The sequence below is a fragment of the Urocitellus parryii genome, chromosome 1 (genome assembly GCF_045843805.1).
Source record: "Urocitellus parryii isolate mUroPar1 chromosome 1, mUroPar1.hap1, whole genome shotgun sequence".
Lineage (NCBI taxonomy): Eukaryota > Metazoa > Chordata > Mammalia > Rodentia > Sciuridae > Urocitellus > Urocitellus parryii.
The window spans coordinates 75,893,979-75,916,962 of record NC_135531.1 but is presented as its reverse complement, the minus strand read 5'-3'; the positions used below and the strand labels follow the sequence as shown (position 1 = coordinate 75,916,962).

The 22,984-nt window shown below is 33.3% G+C and overlaps 1 protein-coding gene across 1 annotated transcript in view; it reads left to right on the top strand.

Moving 5' to 3' along the window:
- Positions 1 to 22,984, top strand: part of Arb2a (ARB2 cotranscriptional regulator A) — a 308,340-nt gene that overhangs the window by 165,822 nt on the left and 119,534 nt on the right. The gene's annotated exons all lie outside the window — the stretch shown is intronic.

Below are 22,984 nucleotides of genomic sequence, written 5' to 3'. Positions count from 1 at the left end.
AGACCATAAATAAAATGCTTTAAGCATAAAATGAATGTATAAAATGGTAAACTTTTAGGTTTATTGAATATTTTATTCTTACTCAAATTCAAACTCTTAAAATTTGGCATATTAAAATTGTGTTCAAGATTTTCTTTCCTGTGATATAGTGAAATTTCTTTTTGACCCAGCATTATTCAGCTACTCTTGTTTTACTTTTTCATTAAGTTCTGCAGTGAACGGCCAAGTATGGGTTTCTTTCACAGTGTGAATGAGAATCTTCCTTAGAAAAAAGAAGTAAAGTGACATCTCGTATACAAATTTTAATATAAAATGGCAAAACTAAATGGGATAGTGTATGTGTTTATATATGCTTTATTTGCTTTATAATTAAAATCAAAAAGGCCCCTTGGATACACGAACAATTACAAAAATTAAATGTTCTGTATTCTGCTGACTTTCAAATGATACTATCAAGTCTCAGTCCAACTCCTAAAGAATATTTTTCCTAATAAAATTGTTGGAACCCTTAAAATGCTGGAAGTTGAATTTCTTAGATTAATTGTATTTTTTTTCCTGGTTTTCTTGAATATATGAAGAAAACAAAGATGTTACTTTTGGTTTGGTTGCTAATTTCAGTAGTATAGAATTGAAGTAACTATATTCAATTAATAAATTGAAATTTAGATTGAAGTAACTCACATAAAATGTTATATTTTAAGCTGTTTCATACTTTAGGTTATGAATAATGAAATGAACCTTTTCTCTGACATGTTAATTTGTGGTTTGAACAGATCTTGCTTATGTATTTTAGGAAGAATATTAAACTCAAAAATGTGTGCACAAGTAACTATTTAAAAATAAAACACAATGAAGAAAATCATATGCCTGTAACTAGTGAGTTCTTGGGAAAATAGTTTATGTAATTATGTTATCTCTGATATAGATCACCTAAGTTTTGCCCATTCTAGAATATCTTATTGTTTTTGTAGGTTTTTGAAGTAAACAAATATATGGTTAGCCATGTCAGTTATCTTTCTTTGCAAACTTATTGATATCCCCTACAGGACAGTGGAAGTTTGTCAGTAACATTAGAATACTAAGTCATTTTGTACTTAAAAGTAGGAATGGAGTTTTTAGGATAAAAATATTTTCTGCTTTTCTCAATTATGGCAACTCATGATTTCTTGTTAAAAAAAAGCAGCTAGTTTGTAAATATTATATGCTTTTAAATTTTACTTTATTTGAAAAATAAATATGAATTTGATTGTGATAACTTCCTTTGTGGTAAATATGTAAAAACAGGTACTCTCTTAAATCCTTATAAAGTGATCTTTATTATTTTTTTGGAGGGGGGTTACTGGGGATTGAATTCAGGGACACTGAACCACTGAGCCACAACCCCAACCCTATTTTGTATTTTATTTAGAGGCAGGGTCTCACTGAGTTCCTTAGTGCCTTGCTATTGCTGAGGCTGGCTTTGAACCCAAAATCTTCCTGCCTCAGCCTCCCAAGCTGCTGGGATTAAAGGTGTGTACCACTGCACCTGGCTCATTATTCTGATATTTTCAGGCCAATGTCATTTTTATTCAGTGCTGTTAATATATATTTATATAAATTCTCTGCAGATTTTTGATATAAGATTGAAATTTTTAAAAATAGCTTCTTTGTCTTTGTAAGGTTAAATCTTTGTTCCAACAGTGTTCCAACTATGTCTTTAAGTGGACTGTTTTTTTTTTATTAGCTACACATGCCATTACAATTATCTTGGCAATTCATACATTTGAATCATTGGGGTATAATTTCTCATTTTTCTAATTTTACAGATTGCAGAATCACACTAGTCATAGAGTAAGTGGACTGTTTTATGAAAAATATTATGGTTAAATAAAAGTCTGTGGAACCATTGTAGTTGAAGTAGAGATAAGGATCAGAACCTGAGAACATTCAGGAGCCCATAGATCATAGTTGAAAAATCATATTCCAATTCTTGCATTTTTAGATGCTTGAGCAAAATATGCCAGATTCACAAAGTTAAGGGTCATTTTTTCCCCATATGTGGAAGCTAGAGAGAATAAAAGGAAAAAGAGAGATCATGGAAATAGAAGGGAGACTAGTATGGTAAGAAGGGGATGAAGGTGAGGGAGAAAGGAAGGTACTGGGGAATTAAATTGATCAAAATATGTGTATGTACAGATATATTACAACGAAACCCACTATTCCATATAATATTATGCTCCACGATATTCATTTTTTATGAATGGTGTATATCAGATAAATTCCCCAAAATGCTTCTGAAGTTGCTAACTAATATTTTACTTTTATAACAGTTTTCATTGTGTGATACATTACTTGGAATAAGAAAAAATATATCATATTATCAAAGCACTAATGATCCTGTGTCCAATTCTGTGGTTTGAGAATCACTCATATTTGTTTTTTCTTTAATTATTTCTTAAATACATCTTTAAGGCATTTCCATTTATATTTATTAAAGGGGCAAGGAAAGTGGGTGACACTTAAATGAAGACATTTAAATACTAATTGCAGGGCCAGGACAAGGGTACAGAATTTAAGGAAGCACCTCACTGACTTCATCTTAGGAGCTTTGACTTATTGAAATGCATTGACAATAAGTGTTATGGAAAGCAGTTTGAGATCCAGTGTTCTATAGAGTTAAATTTAACAGAATATGTGGCAGGCTTGTTTTTTATGCATAAATAGCCTGCAACTCTTAATTTTTAAATCAAAAGGTCTGGTTGGGACTGAATCTACATTTCTGATAATATGCAAATGGTACTTATTCTACTAGTTCAGAAACTTCATTAAAATCACTGGTGTAGACCGTACTCTTTGGATTAGTTAAGAGCTTAATTACATAGTTGTCCCTTGGTGTCATTTCAGAATTGGTTCCAGTACCTCCCTTACCCTCAGGATACCAAACTCCATCCATGCTCAAGTCCTTATATAACATACCATAGTATGTGTATATAACCAACATATATCCTCCCTTATATTTTAAATCATCTCTAAATTCCTTATAGTACTTAATACGATATAAATAGTTATAATACTATATTGTTCAGAAAGCAACTACAAGGAAAAGGTCTGTACAGGTGCAGTTTTTTCAATTATTTTTTACCCATGGTAATTTACTCCACAGATGAAGAATCCATGAATACAGAGGGCCAATTATACTTTTTAGTTGCTACATATAATGGATATAGTAGAACCTGATGGCAGTTTTACTTATTAAAACAAGAATTGAGACATAATAAAAAAAAGTTTTCTAACAGAATCAACAAAAAGTAAAAGTTTAAACTGTGAAGGATAGTTTCAAAATACAGTCTATAAAATTCATACCAAATATGATTTTAATAATTTTGAGAGGCGTCTCACTATATTGGCCAGGCTGTCCTTGAATTTTCATTCTCCTTCTTCAGTCTCCCAGTTCTCTGGGATTACAGTTACTGCACCTGACTAAAATTATTAATTTTATGAATTTCATAAAAAGTCAGATTACTTAAGACAATATTTTTCCAATTTCTCATAGTAGAATCCCTGAGAAGAACCTAGTTCCATAATTATTTGAGTATAAAATTCATGTTATGTGTGAAATTTAAAAATCAATACTATATTTATCAATGTAATTTATACATTTTGGATTCCGTAACATGGTGGACTGAGCTAATTAACATGAATCCTCCAATCTTCAGCACTGAATACACATAAAAATAATGGATGAAATATAGCAACAAAAACATTAAATGCCTAGATGTATATATTCAAAAGATAGAAAAGGTCTTACTAAATGCATGAGCATCAGAGAGAGCTTAAAGCCTCTATGTAAAGTTTCTGGAGGGTGTGACAACTCCAGGGGATATCAGGAAAGACATAAACCCAAAGCCCCAGATTGTCTCTGTCTTGGGCCTTGGGTCTTAGACACAGGAGCTGAAACTTAAGATGCTTGGGTATAGTTAGGACCCTGGAAGTGGCCATCCTTTTAAATAAAAAGGGAACAAATAGCTCATTGGTGAAAAGAGGGTTTCTTTCCACAGATGCCAGTCAGAAGAAACACAAGCTTCCTTAGGAAATAGTAACCCCACACCCTGAAGCACAGTTAGATTTGTAGTTGTAGTTTGAATTTAGATATTGAATTTAGTGTGAAAATCTCAAAAAGTGTAAGTTAATGTAAAAATGTTCTGGACAGATGAAACTCCTGGGGGTACCTTGTAGAAGCAAATATACTGCCATATGTGATACTTTGTAACAGAATAAATCCCTACAGGAGATAATTCATAAGCAGAAACTATAAATTTTATGATACATCACAAAGAAAAGTCAAGTTATAGAACTATTGGAAATAGTTGAAAAGAGAATTAGTAAATAGAAATTTAGAGTTAACCTGGAAAGAGAAGAGGAATCATTAGTGTAGAGGGACAGGTCCAGGGAGAGAGAAGAGGGAAGGGAGAAGGGAAGTATTGGAGAATGAAATCCACCAAATTGTGCATGTGCATATACATATACAAATATGTCACAGCAAATTCCATTAGTATATAATAATAATTCACTAATAACAAGTTAAAAAGAGAACATGTTTTCATATCTGAATGTACATTTAATACTTTAAGTGTTTTTCAAATAAAATATTTTTGCTGAATATATTGAATATTCTGTATATAAGTATGAATTGACTTCTGAAAAATCTATTTTTCCAGAAGATCTCTACTAGTTATCAAGGTAGAGACTGTTCATGAGTAAGGATAATTTTCTTTTATTATTCAGATTTGCTCAGAATTCAGGTAGAGAAGAGGACTTCAATTGATTGGAATAATGACATCTAGGGTAATTTATTATAAAAGGAAGCCAATAATTATATTTTATAATATTCTATGTAGTTTAATTAATTCTAATTATTATTGGAGTTAATGGTGTTGTTATTATTATGTCAAAAAGTTCAAGAATCAACTGGGCACTGGGTACTGTGGCATTCACATGTAATACCAACCCAAGAAGCTGAGATGGAAGATAACAAGTATGAGGCCAGCCTGGGCAACTTAGTGAGACTGTCTCAAAATAAAAAATTAAAAGGGCTGGAGATGTAGCTCATTGGTAAAGCACCCAGTGTTGCCTCTAATATGTATAATATATATATATATATATATATATATATATACACACACACACACACACACACACACATATACATACACATACATACACACACACACACACACACACATAAAAGTCTAAATATTCATGATTGTAAATATTAAGTAATTACACACTGTCCTCTTTGTTAAATATTTTGTAGAGCTAGGAAAATATGTTTTTATAAAAAGGTTGAATAGAATCACTCTTTCTTTTTTGCATAAATAAATGTATAATTTAATGCATTATTTCAAAATAAACAATTATTCCCAGTATCTAAGTTGTGAAATAGAACCTTCTTAGTACCTGGGGGGGGGGTCTAGTTGTCTTTTTTCCAGTTTATAATTTAATCCCAAACTAAGTATCCTTAAATGTTATAAACTTGTGAAATAATAAAATAAATAAAGGTAGAATTAAAGATTATAGTATGCAGAATATACAAGGAACAATGAGTAAAAACTATGATAGATTAAAAAGTCATAGATAATAGAGTAAGATGTAATATTCTTCTAATAGACATTCCAGAAAAGCAATAGAAAAATATGGGAGAAAAAGCACATGCAGTATTAGTGGTTCAATGTTTTTGAGAGTTAAGTACATGAATCATATTGTTGAAAAAGTATGGCATGTTTCCTAAAATTTAATATGCATACTAACTTGATCCTAATTTCCATTTGTAGGAATTTATACTAGAGCAATGCACAAATATGGACATAGAGGCTCATAACGGCAGTTTGTGTAATCACCTAAATGTTTACCAGTAGGGAACTTTTCAGTTAAATTGTAGTATATTCATATTATGGAAAACTATGTTATTAAACAAATGAATTTTATGTGTATGTGTTCATTCACTTAGAATGATGTTTGAAAATTATCATATGAAACATAAGATCATTTATTTTAAAAAGTATGCTCACACATATATTTACAAACATACATGGATATTCAGTATCATTCCTGGAAGTTTATTTAGTTTTATTTTTCAAGTTTTTTTCATTCAATCTTACTTTAATTTTCACTCTGAACAACTTCCTTTATATTTAAATAATATTGTTTTTATAATTCAAAACTTTTAAAAAAAATTTAATGAACTATATACTATTATAATAATATAGCAATTGATTTAATCACTTCCGAAAGAATTTGAACATTTAGTAAATGTCTGAATATAGAACTGTATATCCTTTAAATGAGTATTTTTTCCCCTAAACAATAGTTGAACTTAAACCATTGAAATCTATACTTCCAAATTTTTTGTAAGTAAAGACTCCCCCATCATTTGAAATATGGGACTACTAAACTACAGGTTGAAACTAAGATCACTAATTTCATATTTTAAAAGTAAACTTTGAGGGAAAATGTAAATTAGTTAAAGATAATATAAATTTTTATATTATTGACTTCAAAAAAGATTGTTGAAGCAAAAAATTCCAAAAAGGTTAAAAGCTTAGCACATTACCTAACTGACAGGGTATAGGAGACCACACCAGCCCCCATGCCAGCAAAAGAAAGCAATGAGATGACAGCTGTAGTGTTTGGGAGAGGTTGTTAACGACAGCTTATTCCTTTATGATTTCAACTCTTGACAGAAGACAGGTCTGCTTGTTGCATCATGGCAGATATATCATTAGCTTCTGCCCCTGTCATGACTGAATTGGGAGGAAAAAAGCTGTGTTCAATTTTGAAAATCCAATTACTTTCTGAAATTTTGGTCATTTTTTTTTGAGACAGATACAATAAGTTATTCTGTGATAGCTTTTTTTTTTTTAAATCTGGATTGTCTCTGGTACTGAACTAATAAACTCATTAAGCAGGAATAATTCCAGTGAAGAGTTAGCTATAAACTTATGGAGCACCTCAGTATCCTGACATCATCCTAAGAAAAATATTACCAGGTCTTTTATGCCTAATATCTGTTTCTCTACCTATGTCTATACCAGATGTAGTTCTTTCAAAGCAGACATAGTCCTTTTCACTAAAAGCAAGAGGACAAATAATGGATATTAAAGTGATTATGCAACATTTTTACATGAAAAATAGTGGTTATAATTTGGTCATAATTTGGCCTATTTCTTAGTTACATACATTTTAAATTCTTTAGTTTTTTTTCTTGGCTAAGAAGTGACTCTGGAGACTTGTAAAGAGAAGGAAAGGCTGTAGGTTTTTGAAAGTATGTCAGAAGCCTTGGGGTTTGGGTATGATCAGAATTTCAATGGAGATTGAGATGAGTTTAAATACATAGAAGGTGAACATAAAAAAAATCTTGTTTTAATTTCTGTCATGTTGTTCTTTTTCAAGTCACTGTGATGTCTTTTTCATATATGCTTTTCTCTTGAGCTTTATACACTACTGTCTCCATGATCTGAATTCTTTTTTTTTTTTTTTTTTAGTTTTAACTGCTGATAGCTGTTTTGTGATCCATTCTTAAATCAGCTGAAGTAGTCTAGTCTGAATTGCTGAGTCAGACAGTTTTGGGAGAATATTTAAGATTGTGAAGGTGAGATTCTCTGGTTAGAGGATAATACCTCCTGTTCTTATAAACAGTCCTCTAGACACTTTCAAAGATTATGGGCTTGCTCTTGGGTTAACCTGTTTTTTATTTTTATTTTTTCTCTTTGTGGTGCTTGGTATTGAACCCAGACCCTCGTGCATATCAGGCAAGCACTCTACCACTAAGCCACATCCTTAGCTCTGGGATTAAGCTTTTAATGTAAGTTTTCTGGAGGAAAATGTCATCAATAAAATGCAGTGATTAGTTGGACAATTTTTGAGTGCGTTGGTTTAACAAAAGGTTAAAGATAGGTCAGGTTTCTATTTCTCATGGTAATTGTGGTTTCTTTGATTTTTTTTTAGCCTTTATACTTTTATCTTAAAGATGATTTTTTAAACTTCCAATATTTAGCAGTTTTTCCTCTGAACTACTTTAATTTAAAGAGAAGAACTTAAGTGGAAAGAATGTTCACTTTTATTAGTAGGAAATAGTAAAAAATTTGCCTGAAATAACTGAGACAGTATATTATGGAAATAGGTAATTTGTTTATTAAAGAGTGCTTCACACTTGTTACTTAAATCAACAACATTTTAGGCCAAATGTATTATTATTTACATGATCAATAAAATATGAGAAAGAAACCTCATATTTTTCTGATATGTACCAAGCATATGAATTTAAGGGCAAATAATTATTAGCTTCCAGGGGAGTTTTTCAGTAGCATTTTATATTTCTGATATTCTGATATTACTTGATTTATTCAACAGTTATCATGACAGAAAGCATTTTAAAATACTAATTCCAATATTAATGGGCTATTTCAGTATATATTAGAAATTCTAACTAATGCCTATTTATAATTAATAAATTGAATATGAAAAAGACATCTGTTAATTACTTAGTTCTTATTTGCAGTGTGACTTCCTTAAAAATTTTGACTGTAGCAGTAATTCTGGATTTTAACATTATGGTGTTTTAACTCTATCATGAATATATAAGTTTTTTAAAATTCTTTTTGTGTGTGTGTGACTAGAAGAAAGGTTGATGGGGGACAAAGGATGTGGGAGGGAGAAATGCTGGTGACTGAACTGGAGCAAATTATATGCCATGCTTTTGTGATTATATCAAAATGTATCCTAATTTTATATATAACTAAAAATAACCAATGCTAAATATACTATAAGAAATAATACATAGACTTTTGCCTTCTTGGAAAGAAAACAAATCACTACTTAAAGTTTATAGCAACTTATTGTTGGAATTAGATAGAGTATATTCTTATATTTTTCATAGTTAGAATCTAGGACTTTTTTTTTTAGTACTAGGGATTAAACCCTGAGGCACTCCACCATTGAGCCATGTCACCACCCTTTTTATATTTTATATTTTATTTAGACATAGAATCTTGCTAAGTTGTTTAGGGCTTTGCTAAGTTGCAGAGGCTGGCTTTGAACTTGTGATTCTCCTGCCTCAGCCTCCCCAGCCATTGGAATTACAGGCATGCTTTTACATTTCAAAATAAATATAGTTTACTCCACATGTTAAAATAATCAGTAACCTCATACTGCCACATATACATTAAATGTGGTTTTAGTTACCTTCTGCATTGCTGTGACCAAAATATGCAACAAGAACAATTTAGAGGATGAAACATTTATTTGCAGCTCAAGAATTCAGCAGTCTTAGTCCAAGACAGCTGACTGTTTTGCTCTGGGAACAAGGTGAGGCAGCACATCATGGGGGAAGGATTCAGAATATAAAAGCTGTTCCTTTCATGGTAGAGGTCAGGAAGCAGAGAGGGAGAGGGAGAGATGGGGGGGAGGGAGAGGACAGAGAGAGAGAGAGAGAGGGAGGGATAGAGAGAGACAGAGACACACAAACAGAGACAAACAGACACAAACACACAGCAGGGAAGATATAGCCCTCCAAGGAACACTCCCTGTGACCTGCCTGTTCTACCCATGACTCAGCTGCCTGTAGTTACCACCAAGTTATTCCACTTAAAGGAAGACAGACTGATTAGGTTATAGCTCCCACAATCCAATCATTTCACTTCCAAACATTCCTGCATTAATACAGGATATCTTGGGGGACTCCTTATATCCAAATCATAACATTCTATCTCTGGCCCCCCAAAACTCATGTCTTCCTCATAATGCAAAATGCTTTTAGTTTATTTCTTTTTTAAAAAATTTGAATTTGTTTTAATTAGTTATACATGACACTAGGATGTACTTTGATACATTGTATAAAATGGAGTATAATTTCTCATTCTTCTGTTATATATGATGTAGAATCCTACCTGTTGTATAGTTATATATGTACTATTGATTCTTTCTATTGTACTACCTACCCTATACCCCACCCCAGTCATTCCTCTCTACCTAATCTAAAGTAAATCTATTCTTCCCAACACCCCCTTTTGTGATTTAACATCGGCATATCAGAGAAAATATTCAGCCTTTGTTTTTTTTTTGTAATTAAGCTTAGCAGGATATTCTCTAGTTATATCTATTTATGGGGAAATGCCACACTTTCATTCTTTAAGGCTGATTAATATTTCATCATAAACACACACACACCACTTTTTTTTTCAATCCATTTATTTGTTCAAGGGTACCTAGGATGGTTCCATAGTTTAGCTATTGTGAGTTGAGCTGCTATAAACATTGCTGTGGCTAAGTCATTGTAGTATGCTGATTTTTAAGTCCTTTGGATATAAACCCAGAAGTGGGATATCTGGGTCAAATGGTGGTTCCATTTCAAGTTTTCTGAGGAATCTCCCATAATGGTTGTACCAATTTGCGTTCCCAAGAGCAAATGTATGAGTGTACCTTTCTCTCCATATCTTCACTGATGTTTATTGTTTGTATTCTTGATAATTGCCATTCTGACTGAGATGAGATGAAATCTTAGAGTAATTTTGATTTGCATTTCTATAATTGCCAGATTAGATTAGCCTGGGATGGAGAGCCCCAGACACTCAAAGCAGAAGCCACAGCATCCCAACAAGGTTCCAGTTGACATTTTCATGAGTACCCTGAGGACACAGCACTTTCCACCTCACAACCCCAGGGACTGACTAGGCACTGACATTGAGTTGGAAAGCCAACTGAGGTATTCACTATGGTGACAGGGTTAGGGGCAGGAAACAGTGTCCCTGAAGCTGTTGGGAGAGAGAGTTGGGTGTGACCAGACTAGGTTTTTCGACCAGCATTCAGGCCTGTGAAAGAAGGCAGCAGGGCCTGTAGAAGTAGAGATTCTCAGGTTATAGAGTGGATCCTTTCTCCTTCATGGTATGAGTCATGGGGTATTGAAGGCTGGGAAGCAGCCCAGCCAGAGCTTCTATGGAGCTGGGCCTCCAGATGTTGAATTTTTTTTTCATATATTTGTTGATCAATTGTGTTTCTTCTTCTGTGAAGTGTCTGTTCACTTTCTTTGCCCACTTATTGATTGGGTTATTTGGGGGTTTTGGTGTTAAGTTTTTTGAGTTCTTTATATATCCTGGGGATAATGCTCTATCTGAGGTGCATGTGGTAAAGGTTTTATTGCATTCCATAGGCTCTCTCTTCACATTATTGATAATTTCCTTTGCTGAGAAATTTTTTAGTTTGAGTCCATCTCATTTATTGATTCTTGATTTTACTTCTTGCACTTTAGGAGTCTTATTCATTTAGTTTATGTCTAAGAGTCTCATAGTCTTAACAGTTTCAGCATTGTCAAGCTGCTTAGTTCATGGTGGGGGTCAAGAAACAGAAAAAGAGGGAAGGGGCAACAGGGAAGATACTTCCTCTCAGGAAAGGCCCCTGGTTTAAAATCTCTGTGTCAAAGCAAACTCTTTTGATTATGAGTACCTATAAAGATGAAATAGTGGCATCTAGTAAACCTTTTCTTTCCAAAAGGGAAGAATAGGACATAAGAAGATGGGACAGATCTAAAGCAAGACCAAAACTCAGCTAGGCACACAGGTCCTTTCCCTTCATGCAATCTGTAACTGCTTATACAACATTAAGGAAACATGGGGGTGAGATATGTTCTCCAGAAGGCTTAGGAACCCTTGGGTCTTGCCAGTTGCAGTGCACATGCTATCTTGTTTAGTTTGTTTCTCTCCACAGCAGTCCACATGTCCACTGACATGTCTTAATTCCTGGGGTCTCCTTTTCAACTTTGGCTTCACCTTTACAGTATTAGGCATTGCTTTCTCTGGGACAAACTTCAGGGATTCTGACCCTGCTACACTTTGCTTGGCTCCCCAGGCCTTTTTCTGAAATCTTGGTTGAAGCCTCCCTAATGTGTTAACCTTAATATTCTGTATTTCTGCAGAACCAGCATTATATTGATTATGCCATGGTCTGCCACCAGCTTATGCAGTACCTGGGCCCTTTGGAATCATGCCTGCTGAAGCATCTGAATCCTGTGTGGCTCAGCATGGTGAAAGAATTTTCTAGTCGCCCTTGTTGAAACAGGTTACCTAGCATGATTTCTTTTTACAGGAATGTTTTTATATCCTAGAGAATGTGGTGGGTGTGGTCTTGCAAATTTTTGAGATGCATGTGAGACCTCTTTTTTATTGCTTCTGTACAAAGTACTCAGCATCTCTTTAGGGACTATAATCTCTTTTACAGTTATGCCTTCTTTGGCCTCAACTTTATATGCATTTTCTGGCCAAACTTCAAGTTTTTAAAACCATTTAGCTCTGTTTTCTACTCCTGTTTTATATAGTAAACCTGGCTAGAAATTGCCAGCAATACCCTTGCCACTAACTGATTGTTTTGCTGCCTTAAAACTCCTCTGCCCACTGGGTGCTGTGGCACATGCCTGTAATCCTAGGAGCTTGAGAAATTGAAGCAGGAGGATCACAAGTTCAAAGCCAGTTTCAGCAACTTAGCAAGGCCATAAGCAACTTAGTGAGGCCCTAAGCAATTTAATGAGACCCTGTCTCAAAATAAAAAAGGGCTGGGATGTGGCTCAGTGGCAAGTGCCTGTGGGTATGATCCCTGGTATTAATAAAAATTTTTTTCATTCTGCTATATTAAATAATCTATCTCCTATAAATTTATCCTCACGCAAAGTATCAGGATCTGGGGAAATGTAGCCAGGTTCTTTGCTAGAATATAACATCAGTGACTTCTGATCCAATTCCCAACAAAGTCATTCTTTCCCTCTGAAACTTTATGAGCATGGTCCACACTTTTATGAGCATTCTTCTCTTTTGAGCTCCCATCAGAATTGCTGATTGGGCTCCTCATACAAAATTCTAGTTTCTCCAGGTCCTACCACAAACCATCTTCAAAGGCTTGTGAAGTATATGGTCAGGTTAATCACAGCAACAACTTCACTCCTGATACTAATGTCTTATTTGAGTTAGCTTTTGTATTGCTTTGACCAAAATATCTGCCAAGAACAACTTGACAGAGGAAAAGTTTATTTGGGGTCACAGTTTTGAGGTCTGAGTCCATAGACAGCTGATTCTATTGCTCTGGGCCTGAGGTAAGGCAGCACATCATAGTAAAGGACCCTATAGAGAAAAGCTGCTTAGTTCATAGTGGGAATCAAGAAATAGAAAAAAAAAAGGAAGGGGGAAGAGGCCACAGGGAAGATACTTCCTTTCAGGGAAGCCCCCTGGTGACCCACCTCTTCTAGCCATGCCTCACCTGCCTACAGTTACCACCCATTCATTCCACACAACTAGGATGGACTCTCATCATTCAATCATTTTACCTCTAAACCTTTCTGCATTAATACACTTAATATCCAAACCTAATAGAAATCAACCATCTTAAGACAGTTACCATTGCTTTGTGTTCATAATTCTTTTTTTAAACTAATCTATCACATTTCTTGTGTATGTGTTTATAATTCTTTATTTTTTAAAGTTGTTCAATTTAATTTTGTTTAATTTTTTAATTGATCTTATTTTTAATATACATGACAGCAGAATGCATTATAATTCTTATTATACATATAGAGCACAACTTTTCATATCTTTGTATATAAAGTATGTTCACGCCAATTCATGTCTTCATATATGTACTTTTGTGCATTACAATTCTTATTGCACATACATACCACAATTTTCATATCTCTGTGTATAAAGTATGTTGACGCCCAATTTGTGTCTTCATAAATGTACTTTGGATAATTATGTCCATCACATTCCACCAACCTTGCTAATCCCCTGCCACTCCTTTTCCCTCCCACCTCTCTTCCTTATCTAGAATTCCTCTATTCCTCCCATGCTCCCCCTCCCTAATCCACTATGAGTCAGCCTTCTTATATTAGAGAAAACATTGGGCATTTGTTTTGGGGGGATTGGCTAACTTCACTTAGCATTATCTTCTCCAACGCTATCCATTTACCTGCAAATACCGTGATTTTATTCTCTTTTATTGCTGAGTAAAATTCCATTGTGTACATATACCGCCTTTTTTTTTTTATCCATTCATCCACTGAAGGGCATCTAGGTTGGCTCCACAGTTTAGCTATTATGAATTGTGCTGCTATAAACATTGATGTGGCTGTGTCCCTGTTTTTAAGTCCTTTGGGTATAGTCTAAGGAGAGGGATAGCTGGGTCAAATGGTGGTTCCATTCCCAGATTTCCAAGGAACCTCCATACTGCTTTCCATATTGGCTGCAGCAATTTGCCATCCCACCATTCTTATTGGAAAAGAGATGGTACTGTATTTATGAAACGGATATGCATGGATGCATTTACCTCAGTGAAGTTTGAAGCTTTTAGAAGAAGTCATTTATGTATTATGTGTACATTCTGCAAAAGTTTTCAAAACTGCTACATTTTCAAGGTCACTTATATTTATATATTTATAAGATCATAGAGTTTAAGCCATCTCAGGTTAGGAATACCATGTAGAAATGATACAGCATAGCAAACTTTTCTTTTTACCTAGATTTTAAGTTATAATGAACATACATTATAACTCTAATTCTAAAAGAAAATAAGTTATTTCATAATGTATTATTTTATAAGTCAACACTACAGAATGAAAGAGCAACTTAATATTGTTTGAAAAAATAGAATTTGTAAGGAGTTCTCCTTTGGTTTTTTATTTCTGAAGTAATAATACAGTTAAAATGATAGATGATATAAGTTGTGTCCAACTACAACTAAAACACAAAAATATTTTTTAAATTGGTATGTTTTGAAATATTTTCATGATATATACACAGACACAGATGTCTGCATACATACAAATATCTCTGTATGTTAAAACCTCAGATTGCTAACTACATATTGTTGACTTTAAGAAAAATATTTGAAAGACTTTTGAATTCTGTTGGGAAATGAGTACTTCCTTATTCTATACCATGAGCTTCATGTTTGAAGAAAATGAATTTTCCTTCTAATGAATTGTTCTTGAAAATATTTTAAAAGCAGATGTCAAGAATGATTTTAAACTTTCCTAAGGAAAAACTAATTTTTAGCAATTTGCATTTTCTGATAGGAAGAATTGTTTTTTTCATTGAATGTTTTAGGCACACTTACTTGATGTTATAATGAAGTGTACTGTTCTTTTGACCAGAGTGTATTGTTTGTGATCAAAAACTTAAAATAAGTTTAATACCTCTTTCAGAACAGAACTAAGCTATTGATAATTGTCTTTTTTTCCCCTGAAAGTTAATGAATTATAACATCAAAATCTATATATGGAGGTATGCAGTGGGTCATTTGCTGATGTAGGGATTGTCTGTCTTCAGGATACATGTATTTTCTCTCACTTTCTGTCAGTAACACTGTATGGTTAAAATTAAACTTACTTTTTTTCCTCTAAGGAATCTTATGGGTGGAGGACAACTTATACAAAATTTTTAATAAATGGGAATGCTTTTTCATTATTGTCCATCCAACACAATTTGCAGTGGTTACTTGAGAAAAAAATTTGGTTGCATAGTAAGCACTTAACTATAATATATTTACTAGTTTAAAGCCATGAGTCACTTTTACAAAGGAAATTATTTTGAGATGATCAATACTATAATAACAATTACAATTATTGAACCAATAATTTATCAGTTCTTTGATTTATTATTTTGATGTAATAATATGAGATATTTTATCTTGAAATGAAAAACAGGTACCATGTCATTTATGAATAAATTAAATTATTTCATTAAACCAGAGACTTTTAGTTATTTGAGTTTGTATATTAGAAACTCAGAGACACTTTACCCCCAAGCTGTATTAACACCCTTTTTTTAAAAATTTGAAGACTGGATCTCACTATGTTGCTTAGAACTTTGCTTAGTTGCTGAATTAAAATTTGCAACCCTACTGGCGCAGCCTCTTGAGCAGCTAGGATTACAGGTGTGTGCCTCTGCGACCAGCTAGAACAATGATTTTAATTTTCCTGTCAGCTTAACTTTTTGTTACTATTTATAAACATGCTTTTAGTATACCATGTTCAAGCATGATAAATATACTGAAATTATTCAAAAGAAGTGCCAGTTTAAGGAATTACAAATACATATTATCTTAATATCATTGTACTTCACTTGAAAATTTATGGACTAGCCCTTGTTTTCCTGTGTATGAATTTGCTGGCATTTTCCCCTTCACTGTTTTATTTTTCTGACACATTAATCTAAATCAGTAGACTTTTAGAAAAAAAAGTAGCATATCAGGGGATTGACATTGTCAGTTGTGATTTGATGTGAATAGTGTTTGGTATTTCTATTTATGTTTAAGTAAGACAAAAGTTAAACAATACAGATGCATTTTTTCCTTCACTTGTTCAACAGTTAGTGAGTAGTTTCTTTGCTGATTTGCATTACAGTTTTCAAGTGCTAGGAGCTCTGATTCATAGTGTAGGTCATTTTACACTGTGTAAATATTCCCAGCATTGCTGATTTCAGGATGTCAATGTGATGTCCCTGAATATGGAGTTGTGAAGAGATGAATAGTATTTCACCATTTTTTAATATCTTCACCATACAAATAAAATAGGCATAAATAACTCAACAGCATAGATAGAAGTAAATATAGTAAAATAACTAGGAAGTGAGAAGTACCAAATTCATTTAAATATACTTATTTGTAGGATTATATAATTTAATTTTAATAATTGTTTTAACACCTGATTTACAAAATTCCAAATAAGATAGCTCCAGTACCTCAGTGCTTTTAACAGATTGGTACACTATTTTCATGTAGCTAAAAAACTAAAGCAATCTCTATGCCTATCAATATTAGAATGGCAATTCTAATTATTGTTCAATTATTATAATTATTATCTAGATCAAGTTTTTAATTATAATTTCAAATTGTGCTATATTTATTCAATAGCATATTTTATTGCAGTAACAATGAACAAACTTACAAGTACATGCAGCAACATGGATGAACTTCTCAAACTTACTGTTGAGTTAAAGGAGCCAATCACAAAGAATACAGACTGTATGATTTCATTTACATAAGTCCAAAAACATACAAAACTGATTTATGGTGTTAGAAATCAGGATAGAGTTTATACTTCTTGTACTTTAGGAGTCTTGTTGAGGAATTTGGTTCCTAAGCCAACATGGTAGAAAGTTGGGCCTACTTTTTCTTCTAGTAGCTCAGATCTCTAGTCTTATACTTAGGTCCCTGATCCACTTTGAGCTGAGTTTTGTGTAGGGTGAGAGATAGGGGTCTAATTTCATTTTGTTACCTATGTATTTCCAGTTTTCCTAGCACCATTTTTTGAAGAGGCTCTCTTTTCTCCAAAGTATGTTCATGGCACCTTTGTTATGTGGGTTTGTTTCTGTGTCTTCTCTTCTCTACCATTGGTCTTCATGTCTGTTTTGGTGCCAATACCATGCTTTTTTTGTTACTATAACTCTGTAGTATAGTTTAAGTTCTGGTATTGTGATGCCTCCTGCTTCACTTTTCTCACTGAGAATTTCTTTGGCTATTCTGGGCCTCTTATTTTTCCAAATGAATTTCATGACTGTTTTTTTCTATTTCTGTGAAGAACATTATCAGAACCTTAATAGGAATTGCATTAAATCTATATAGTGCTTTTGGTAGTATGGCTATTTTGGCAATATTAATTCTGTCTATGCAAGAACACAGATTTTTCTATCACCTAAGGTCTTTTTTAACTTTTTTCTTTTGAGTTCTGTAGTTTTCATTGTAGAGGTCTTTCACCTCTTTTGTTAGATTGATTCCCAAATATATCATTTTCTTTGAGGCTATTGTGAATGGGATAGTTTTCCTAATTTCTCTTTTAGTTGATTCATCAATGATGTGTAGGAATGCAGTTGATTTATGGGTATTAATTTTATATCCTGCTACTTTGCTGAGTTCACTTATATGAGTTCTAGAAGTTTTCCAGTAGAGTTTTATTGGTCTATTACCTGCCTGGTTTTATGTGAGCATCATAACCTGCAGATTAACAAAGATTAGGCTGAGACTGCTGGTGTTTGTGACAGGGTGATGTTGTTTCCTTGTAATATTTGCCAGACTTATTTGGATATTTTACAACTGATAGGTTCATGCAAAAGTGTTTATGTCAAGTGGCTTATAACTGCTAATGGCCATTTTGAAGAGAAAGTTCTTTTAATAATATTTAATACTTACTTTGGCATGAAAAATCCAACAGTTCTACTCTCCTAGAGGAAGTTGTTTTCCTTATATACTCCATGCTTCTGGTGTTGGCATTCTTGTTTTTACTAGTCTCTCTTGCATACAGAATTTTAGATTTTTATAGTATAAAGGTTATAGGCAAATAGCCAGCTGTCATATTCTTGAGGTCAGATACAACAACCACATATGAGATGCACTATTTTGGCTTCAAACTACTTGCCAGATTGCTAAGCAGATGTTCTAGGCTATAATTTGGGAAACTGGGACCTCTTGAAACATTCCCTGAGAGTCACTTTTGACATCTCTGAATCATTTATTTAAAGGTAATTAGTGTTAGTAAAAAATGAAAATGCATTGATATGAAAATAATTTTTTACAGGAGTTAGGAGTTGTAGCATGATTAGAAACTATGTGTATCTAATAGTAGAAATGTATTTATTTTAATATAAGCATGCATTACAATTAGACACTTTTGCACTATTGTTTGCTTTTTTAATTTGGAGACCTGTTAACAAGACTGTTATTTTAAAAATACCTTTTTTCTATAGACTAGAGTATCAGTTGACTTTGCATTATATTGAAGAACTACATTATATTGAAGAATTTAAAAGCTTTCTGTGTTTAAACAGACAATATATTTAAGAAAGCCACAGGTATTATTTCTTCCCTAATATATACCAGTACATGTTGTGGTAGTTTTCCACATAGCCCTTAGTATTTATTTACTGGTTTCACAATGTTTGATAATTATTTCAAAATTTCCTAAATTTGGAACCTTTATAACATATTGTTTTAAATCTGTAGTTATTTTGTTCCTATGTGTTTATCATTAACATATCAATAGCACAAAAGTTAAAAATTCAAACAACATTCTTAACTTTTTTTCACCATCCAAAAATAGGAAAAAATGTTATTAAAATTCCATTAAGATCATTTAGATCTCTTTTTCCATACTTAGACAATAAAGGAACCATATACCTTCTGTTTATATAAATGTATTATAAGCATTATATTTTGTAGAGAAGTGCTTTACAAAAAAATCATGTAAAATTCAATATCTTGTTACTGGGAAATCCTTAGGCCACCATATTTTAAAGAAGGTTAGAACAAATAGTAGGAATAAACATCTAAATCTCATTTATATTTGCCTATGGATGAATTTGAATTTCAAGTTAATGTGGGTCCATTGGACATTTAGAATACTCATAACAAACACTTCAATCAAACTAATGAAGTCTCAGTATGAAAATCAAACTCTAAAATCACCTCTGTTCTTTCCCCTTAAAGAATTCTTCCGTTTTCTCCATTTCATATTTTGGATGAATAGCATAACAATGAGATTGATACAAAAGATGGATCTCAGTATTTCTTTCAGAGTTGTAGAAAATTAATCAAGTGTGTTAGCTTATAAAAGTTATTCTGGAATGAGCAAAGTATATTATATACATATATGAATATGCTACAATGAAATCCATTATTCTGTATAATTAAATGCACTGATATTAAATGTCATCTTGGTTTTTAAGTGTAAGTGGATAAATATCCTTAACTCTAATTCATGAAATACCAAAGGTTATATTTCAATAAGAGAAAAACAAGGAGATGGGTTATACTTAGCACCACATAAAAATAAACAAAGTCATCTTGTCCATAACTATAAAAAAAATTTTAAAAAGAAAATTAATGACTTCTCTAGATAAGCCCTTATTTGAATAACTGATGGTTGCACATTCGTGATCTGTGTCCCTCCCTTTTTCCTCTCCACTTCTTCATTCTTTCACCCCTTTTTCCCTCTCTTTCATACATATATATTTTTCACACATTAGCAAGTCATAATACTAAGGTATCAAATCACTGTTTTGTCAATTCTAAATTCCACATGTTCTTCATACTTTTACACCTCAAATCAGATGCAGCTGTCTATTCTTCATCCAAATGTAGAACCCAGAGAAAAAAGAAAGGCTAAACATTAGGATAAAAATAGGGCTTTTATCCAAATGGGGTAGCTAATTTATCGCCCTAGAAATAGGCAGACTTACCTTCAGACTGCTCCATGTGACACCGAGGAGCAGAGAAGAATGTGTGTTTTATTTAAGGGCATCTGGTTGCCAAGACAGGAGAAAAAAGAGGATGAGCCACAAATAGCAGTTTACCACTCAAAATGGTCATCCCTACACTGGGGAAGAAAGAGCAAGGAGGAGGAGCAAAGCAATCACTTGGTCTCAAGTAGAGAAGAGCAGAGAGGGGGCTGTTTCTCCCTAACACATTGAAGCCGGGGTCTAGAATTAAGATCTCACTTCGATTTGTCAAGATGCTTATCATCTCCTCCAAATTTTCCTTATTCTCCAGGGTTACTTAAAAATTACAGATTCCCAGCCTTCTCCCTAAGAATGTACTCATCATGTATTGTCTTCTTTCCATCACTAGGCTCCTTTCTGCCTCATTTTTCTCCTTCATATGTAGCACCTCTTTAGTTCTGTTGTTCACTTTGTTTCTTAGAGAAATAGGTCCTCTAGGGGAAGACTCTACACAGTTGTTTTCATTTTGAGATGAGCCTTTTTCTCTCAATGACATAATGCCAACACAATTGAATCTCCTACATTATTTCCTTTATCTTTGTTTATGTTGTCCTGCTCAATTTCTTTGAGAAAAGTTTGACCTCACTGTTGTCTTCACACCTTGCCTTCTACATTTATTCTGCTGTACAGATTCTTCCCTGCCTATCACAGGCCCACCTGGGCTAATTAGGATTTACTTGTACTTAAAAAACAAACAAACAAAAAAAAAAAGCAAAAAACTTCAGTCTAGTCACATGGTATTAATAACCTGATTTGGTCCATCTATCCTGCCACAGGACTTTTTTTTTTAATAATCAGCATTCAAGAAACCCACATTTGGATTTTATCACATCTGCCATAGCCCTCTGGATTAAACCATCATTCCATGGTGAGTTTTGCAGAAGAATATTGTACTACATGCAGCACCTAGATAAACACACAAGAATGATAGTGAAAAAAAATTCTTAATTTTTTCAGAATGAAAGTTAAAGTATGCCATATTTGCCAGTGTATAGGGCATATGAAATGTCTGAAGCAGGAAAAAGTTCTTATATCTGCTCATGGAGTATACAGGCAACACCAGGAAAATGGAGGACATCATCAATGTATTGTATTTGATATTTTGTACTGTGATTTAAATCTTATTATAAAGCTGTACTTATTTAGAAATTTGACATCTTCACTGAGATAATCTGTCACTGATTCTGTGACAGGGGGACAGTAAAGATACTTAGTAAATCAAAAAAGCTCATCTGAAGTAGACAAAGCCCTTTGTTAGTAAAACAGAAGGTTAGGACTCTTCTTCAAATTTTACTTGGTCCTGTTTGAGATTATTTTTCCCAATAGCTTTATTTCTAATGCTCTTTTGTAGAATATTTGTACAATTATTTAAGAAATATTAGTAGCTGGCTTCCCAGAGGAAGGAAGAGAAAGAAGATGAACCACAAATAATACACTAATCATAGAGCTAACAGAGGTCACAGAGGCACGGTGTCTAATGGGTGTAATCAGAGAATAGACAAATGTTCCGGCTTTCATGGAGCTTTCAGTTTTTCTATGATAAGAGAAGTATTTTAGCTGTGATATTGTTTAATGGATAGATAATTGGTTCTGTAACTATTATAGCAGTAAGTATATGGTATTAAGTAAGATATTTTAATATTTCATGGCATGGCAAGCTCATCTCGATCTTCATACATAACTGTTCGTATAAGAAATAATGCAGAAACTGCCAGTCCTCTTCAAAGTTAGGCCTGAAACTAATATAACTTTTTTCATACTTTGTTTGTCAAAGTAGTCACAGATCAACCAAATTCCAGAAGAGAGTTCCCAGACCCTACATCTCAATGGGAGGAGTAACAGAGATTTTATAACCATCCTTAATATGTCGCAGATACCACTTAACTAGCTGTTATGGTTTCAATGTAATTCTTGCGGGTCCCCCAATGATTTCTATGCTGAAAGCTTGTTTCCCAGTATTGTGGCGTGTTAGGAGGTGGTGAAACATTTTAGAGGTAGGGCTTATTGGGAGGTAATTAGACCCCACCTTCATGAATAGATTAATGCTATATTCCAGAAGTTCTAGCCTTCATAGGACCAGGTTAATACTGAAAGAGTAGGTTCTTTAAAAATGAGAGCGCCTCATATATTTGGCCTATTCTACAAGCAACTTTTCCCCCTTTCACTTTCCTGTGCAGTGACATTGCCAAGAGGGCCCTCAAAAGAAGCAGAACGGTTAGAGCCACTCAGTCCCATGTTTTCAGCCTCTAAAACTGTGAGCTAAATAAATTCCTTTATAAAATTTCTAGCATTATGTATTTTTAATAGCAATGCAAAATGGAATAAGATATTAGCTGTTTGTTACTTCATACTAGACAAAGGCACCAGTAACATAAGTTAGAGAAAAGATAGCCTCTTCAACAAATGGTGCTGGGAAAACTGGAACTCCATATGTAATAGGATGAAATTTAACCCCTGTCTTTCACCTTGCACAAAACTCAGCTCAAAATGGACCAGAAACCTATTAGACCAGAAACCCTACACATACTAGAACAAAAGGTAGGCCCAACACTCCAACATATTGGCTTAAGAGCTGACTTCCTTAATAAGACTCCTAAAGTAAAAGAAGTAAAATTAATAATCAATAAATAGGATGGTATCAAATTAAAAAGATTCTTCACAGCAAAGGAAACAATGAGGAACATGAAGACAGAGCCTACAGA